Source organism: Eschrichtius robustus, chromosome 6, assembly GCF_028021215.1.
Source record: "Eschrichtius robustus isolate mEscRob2 chromosome 6, mEscRob2.pri, whole genome shotgun sequence".
Taxonomy (NCBI): Eukaryota; Metazoa; Chordata; class Mammalia; order Artiodactyla; family Eschrichtiidae; genus Eschrichtius; species Eschrichtius robustus.
This window is the reverse complement of record NC_090829.1, coordinates 55,665,365-55,672,181: the sequence shown is the minus strand read 5'-3', so window position 1 is coordinate 55,672,181 and position 6,817 is coordinate 55,665,365.

Sequence of the window (6,817 nt, the reverse complement as noted above, 5' to 3'; positions counted from 1 at the left end):
CTGTGGAAAGTATGATATTTTATATCTTGCAAAGAACACCTCCATTTCATCTAACTTTTCTAAATTGTTCATAATATTTTCTTTTTCCTGTCTATAGGAATGTTCTTTCACTTCTACCATTGATAATTTGTGTCTTCTCTCTTGTCCCGCCTGGTCTGACTAGAAGATTTACTGACACTTCAAAGAATATGATTCAGCTATTGTTGAGTGGAATATTCCATAAACGTTAATTAGGTCAAGTTGGTACATACAGTTTTAGGAATATTATATCCTCTTGATGAGATTTCCACTTTGTCACTTTGAAATGTCTTTTTTATTATTCAAGTACAGTTGATTTACAATATTATATTCATTCGAGATATACAGCATAGTGGTTCAATACTTTTATAGTTTGTACTCCATTTAAAGTTATTACAAAATAATGGCTACATTTCCCTGTGCTATAAGATATATCCTTGTTGCTTACCTATTTCATACGCAGTAGTTTGTATCTATTAATCCCATACCCTATTTTGCCCCTCCTCCCTTTTCTCTCCTCACTGGTAAACACTAGTTTGTTGTCCATATTTCAGTCTGTTTCTGTTTTGTTATACACATTCGTTTGTTTTATTTTTTAGATTCCACATAAAAGTGATAACATATAGTATTAGTATTTGTATAGTATTAGTATTTTTCTTCCTCTGACTTATTTCAGTAACTATAATACTCCATCCATGTTGTTGCAAATGACAAAATTTTGTTCTTTTTTAAGGCTGAGTAATATTACAATGTGTGTATGTGTGTATGTGTATATATATATACACATATATATATGTATACATATACATATATGTGCATATATATATATCTATATATATATATACACACCACATCTTCTTTATCCATTTATCTGTTGATGGACACTTGGGTTGCTTCCATATTATGGCTATTGTAAATAGTGCTGCTGTGAATATTGGGATGAATGTACCTTCTTGAATTAGTGTTTTTCATTTTCTTTGGATATATACCCAGGAGTGGAATTGCTGGATCATATGGTAGTTCTCCGCTTTTAGTTTTTGGAGGAATCTCCATACTGTTTTCCATAGTGGCTGCACCAATTTACATTCCCACCAACAATGTAGGAGAGTTCCCCTTTCTCTACACATAAATGATGGTTCCTCCAACACTTATTATTTCTAGACTTTTTGATGATAGCCATTCTTACTGGTGTGAGATGTTACCTCATTGTTGTTTTGATTTTCATTTCTCTAATAATTAGCAATGTTGAGCATCTTTTCATGTGCCTGTTAGCCATCTGTATGTCTTTTTTGGAAAAATGTCTGTTCAGGTCTTCTGCCTTTTTTTTTTTTTTTATGGATTGTTTGTTTTTTTGATATTAAGTTGTATGACCTGTGTCTATATTTTGAATCTTAACCTGTTATCAGTCATATCATTTGCAAATATTTTCTCCCATTCAGTAGGTTCTTTTTGTTTTGCTGACAGTTTTCTTTGCTGTGGAAAAGCTTTTAAGTTTAACTAGGTCCTGTTTATTATTGCTGTGTTTTCCTTTGCTTTAGGAGACAGATCCAAAAAAAAATGTTACCAGGATTCATGTCAGAGTATTCTGTCTCTGTTCTCTTTTATGGTTTTAGGTCTTACATTTAGGTCTTTAATCCATTTTGAGTTTAATTTTGTCTGTGGTGGGAGGATATGTTGTCATCTCATTCTTCTACATGTAGCTGTTCAGTTTTCCCAGCACCAATTATTGAAGAGACTTTCTTTTCTTCATTGTATATTATTGCCTCCTTTGTCATAGATTAATTGACCATAGGTACGTGAGTTTATTTCTGGACTGTCTGTTCCATTGATCTGTGTCCATTTTTGTGCCAGTACCATACTGTTTTGAGTAATGTAGCTTTGTAGTATAGTCTGAAGTCAGGGTGTGTGATACCTCGAGCTTTGTTCTTTTTTTTGAAGACTGCTTTGGCAATTTGAGATCTTTGCTGTTTCCACATAATTTTTAGGATTATTTGTTCTAGTTCTGTGGAAGATTTCATTGGTATTTTGTTTGGGAGTGCATTAAATCTATAGATTTCTTTTGGTAGTATGGACATTTTAATAGTATTAATTATTCTAATCCAAGAGTGCAAGATATCTTTCCATTTCTTTCTGTTGTCTTCAGTTTTATAGTTTTCAGCATATAGATCTTTCACCTCTTTGGTTAAGTTTATTCCTAGGTATTTTATTCTTTTTGAAGCAATTTAAAATTTTTGTTTGTTTGTTTGTTTTCTCTAATAGTTCATTATTAGTGTGTAGAAAAGCAACATATTTCTGCATAGTAATCTTGTATCCTGCAACTTTACTGAATTCATTTATTCTAATAGTTTTTTGGTGGAAATTTTATGGTTTTCTGTATGTAGTATCATGCCATATGCAAATAGTTACAGTTTTACTTCTTCTCTTTAAATTTTGGATACCTTTTTATTTCTTGTCTGATTTCTGTGGCTAGGACTTCCAATACTATGTTAAATAGAAATGGCAAGAGTGGGCATCCTTGTTCCTGATTTTGAAGGAAAAGCTTTCAGCTTTTCACCATTGAGTATGATGTGAGCTGTTGGTTTGTCACATGACCTTTATTATGTTGAGATGTGTTCCCTCTATACCAACTGTGATGAGTTTTTAACATGAATGGATGTTGAATTTTGTCAGATGCTTTTTCTGCGTCTATTCAGATGATCATATGATTTTTATCCTTCCTTTGTTGGTGTGGTGTATCACATTGATTTATTTGCAAATATTAAACCATACTTGCATCCCTGGAATAAATCTCACTTTATCATGGTGTATGATCCTTTTTATGTATTGTTAGATTTGGTTTGCTAATATTTTTTTGATGATTTTTGCACCTATATTCATCACAGTTATTGGTCCCTAATTTTCTTTTTTTGTAATGTCTTTGTCTGGTTTTGATATCAGGGTAAAAGTGGCTTTGTAGAATGAATTTAGAAGCTTTCCATTCTCTTCAATTCTTTGGAATAGTTTGAGAAGGATGGGTATTATCTATTTTTTATATGTTTGGTGGAATTCCTAAATTTCCCTATGAAGCCATAAGGTCCTGGACTTTTGTTTGACAGAAGGTTTTTTTTTTTTTTAATTACAATTCAATTTTACCCCTAGTGATCAGTCTGTTCAGATTACCTGTTTCTTCCTGATTCAGTCATGGCATGTTGTATGTTCCTAGAAATTTATTCATTTGCTCTAGGTTGTCCAATTTTTTGGCACCTAACTGTTCATAGTATTCTCTTAACGACTTTTTGTATCTCTTTGCTATTGCTTGTTATTTCTGCCCTTGCTTGAAATGTCTTTTTGAATATGTTTTGTTCTAAAGGCTATTTCACTTGATAAAAGAACTCTTTGAGCTCTCTTTTAATTTGTGCCATGTTGTATCTTTTCCCGTTCTTTTCATTTTAGCCTATATATGTTTTCATATTTAAAGTTGGCTCTTATATTCATCATATAGTTTGGGTTTTGCTTGTTAACCACTCTGACAGTCTTTACCTTTGTGTGTTTTCTATGTTTATCTCATTTGTGGATTGTTTAGCTTTTTGAAAATATAAGTCTATAATTTTCATCATTTGATAAATTTTGGTCATTATTTCATTGTTTCTACAAACATCTACACCTGCTCTCCATGGCTCTTCTCCTTCTATACCACCAGTTGCATTTTCTGCTATATAAGATCACTTGACATTGACTTACAGGTCACTGTTGCTCTGTTTATTTTTCTCTTTCAGTGTTTGTTCTTTCTCTCTCTACTTTGTTTTGGGTAGATAATATTGCAAGTTTTTAATTTCACTTTTTTTCTTCGGTATGTAATTTACTATTAATCCTTTGAGTATATATGTGTATCTTTTATTTCTCCATATTTCTAGAAGTTTAAGTCTTTAATAACCTCCAATTTGCTCCTCATAAATTTTATATTTCCTTTATATTTTTGATCATAGGGAGAAATTTATAATATACTTTTAATATAGTTATCTGCTAGTTCCCTAACTTTTTATTTCTGGTTTCTTTCCATTGATTGTTTTTTACTCTTATTATGTGTCATATTTTCCTGCTCCTGTGCATGCCTGATAGTTTCTTATTGGATGCTTCACATTGTATGTAGCTCTAACATTTTGGGGTACTAGATTTTCTTGTATTCCCAGTGTGTTGTGCTTTGTTCAGGCATATAGTTAAATTACTAAGGGTTAGTTTAATCCTTTTAAGGCTTGGTTTTAGCTTGATTTGGAAGTGTCCAGAGCAGCCTTTGACCTAGGATTAGTTTGCTTGCTACAAAGGAGTTATCCTTTTGACTACTCTTCCCAAGTCTCTGGATATTACAAATTCTCTCTACTAGTCCCAACCCAGAGCTTGTTCAGACTCCTGTTTTCTGGTGATTCTTTTTTAGTAGCTTCCTAGAAGTCCGCCCAACATATATAAATCAGTATTCAAGTAAAGGTTCCTGTCTCCAGATATTGAAAACTCTGTCCAATATCCTCCCCCCATTATTATTCTCGTCTTTGTATTTAATCAACCTACTGCCTTTAGGCAGTAAGCAGGGGCAATTACAGGGCTCACGTTACTTGTTTGCCTTCCCTCAGGCATCTTATTTCTGGGTTGCCTATTGCCTAATGTCCAGAAAAATGTTTGTTTCATATAGTGGGTCTTGTTTTCTAGTTGTTTATAGCGGGAGGGTAATTTCCAAAACAGTTATTTTTTTTTTATTTTTACATTTTATTATTTATTTATTTACTAGTGAAATACAGTTGATTTACAATATTGTGTTTAGTTTCAGGTGTACAGCAAAGTGATTCAGTTTTATATATATATAATTTCAGATTGTTCTCCATTATAGGTCATTCCAAGATATTGAATATTTTCCCTGTGTTATATACTAAGTGCTTGTTGCTTATCTATTTTATGTACAGTAGTTTGTGTCTCTGTTAATCCCAAACTCCTAATTCATCCATCCCTGCCTCCCTCTCCCCTTTGGTAACCGTAAATTTGTTTTCTATGTCTGTGAGTCTCTTTCTGTTTTGCATATAAATTCATTTGTATTATTTTTTAGATTCCACATATAAGTGACAAGGTGTAATATTTCTTTTTCTGTGTGACTTCACTTAGTGTGATATTCTCTAGGTCCATCCTTGTTGCTGCAAATGGCAGTATTTCATTCTTTTTTATGATTGAGTAATATTCTATTGTGTATATATATATACCAGTTTTCTTAATTGTCTGTTGTTGGGCATTTGGGGTGCTTCCATGTCTTGCTATTGTAAATAGTGCAGCCATGAACATTGGGGTGCATGTATCTTTTCGATTTAAGAGTTTTCATCCTTTCTGGATATATGCCTAGGAGTGGGATTGCTGTATTGTATGGTAGCTTTATTTTTCATTTTTTAAGGAACCACCATACTGTTTTCCATAGTGGCTGAACCAAGTTACATTCCCACTGACAATGCAGAAGGGTTCCCTTTTCTCCACACCCGCTCCAGCATTTATTATTTGTAGACTTTCAAAACATTTAATTCTTTACGAATGTGAGAACTCGTTGATTCATTTATTATTGTTGGACTTCCTGGATTGATATTTGTTTTTTTCCTTCTCTGCTATGTTTGTTTCCTTAACACACACACACACATATATTTATATATGTATATAAATTTATAAATATATATAAATTTATGTATATAAATATATATATAAGGCACTGTGAAAAGTAGCTTCTTACATTTATTTTATGAGCTATTTTATTTTCATAATATTTTATTTTTAAAGAACTTTCCTTGCTTTATGATTATTGCCATTATATTTTGTGAAAATAATATCTCCTCAAATTATCTATATACATACTGATTAACAGTTTGGGGAGATTTTCTTTTCCTTGAATTACCTCTTTTTTCTTAGGCATCTGTTGATTTTTTTTTTCAGTTCTGTTTTAGGCTTCTTTCAACTGTTTAGTGATTCTTTGTTCCTCTGCATCTAAAGATGCAGGGATAAAGGTATGAGTGTGAGCTTTTTTTTTCTTTTGTGCTATAAGGGAGGTTTGAATAACTTTTTACAAAAGTTTGAGGTGACTTCATAAGATTTATTTTGGAAAAGAAAGATGTGCATCGTATGGGAATTGGGGGCTGGGGGTTGCCTTATTGAAAGAATGAAAGCACTCACATAGGTATTGAGACATGAGAAAGTGCAGCACAAGTTGGAAAAATTCAGGCCCTTCGATTTGGCTGGTGTATAAGACGTGAGAGAGAGAAAAGGCAAGCACAGAGGAAGAGGTAGGGGTGGGAGTCATCTGTGGAGGATCTTGAATATCATCAAAAGACATTTGGATTTTATGCTGAAGATGGTGGGAAACCACTATGACTTCTCTACTGTGATGGAAATCTCTTCAATATGTATTTTATGTAACTTAAGTCACTTTAAGTATTTTATAATAGCGAGTAGCATCTAAACTATCAATAGTAAATAAGCAGTCTAAAGGTTGCTCTTCCCACAAAAACCACAGTATTAAATCATAATTTTTGCTGAAGCTGAGATAAAAGAAATAGACTTCAAAGGAGAAAAGTATGGGAATGCCCTGTCTTTTGTTTCTGGTGTGGCTTGCATGTACTGCTCCCTATTTCTGGAATGACATTCTTCTCCTTTTCCCCCAAAGGATTTCTATTCACTCTTCAGACTCAACTCAGATATTTTCTCCTGAGAAACCTTTCTTGGCTTCTACAGGATTTAAGTATTTTTACTCTCTGCTCTCTTATCACCTTACTTAGGTCTCCATTATAAGACTTAAGGCTTT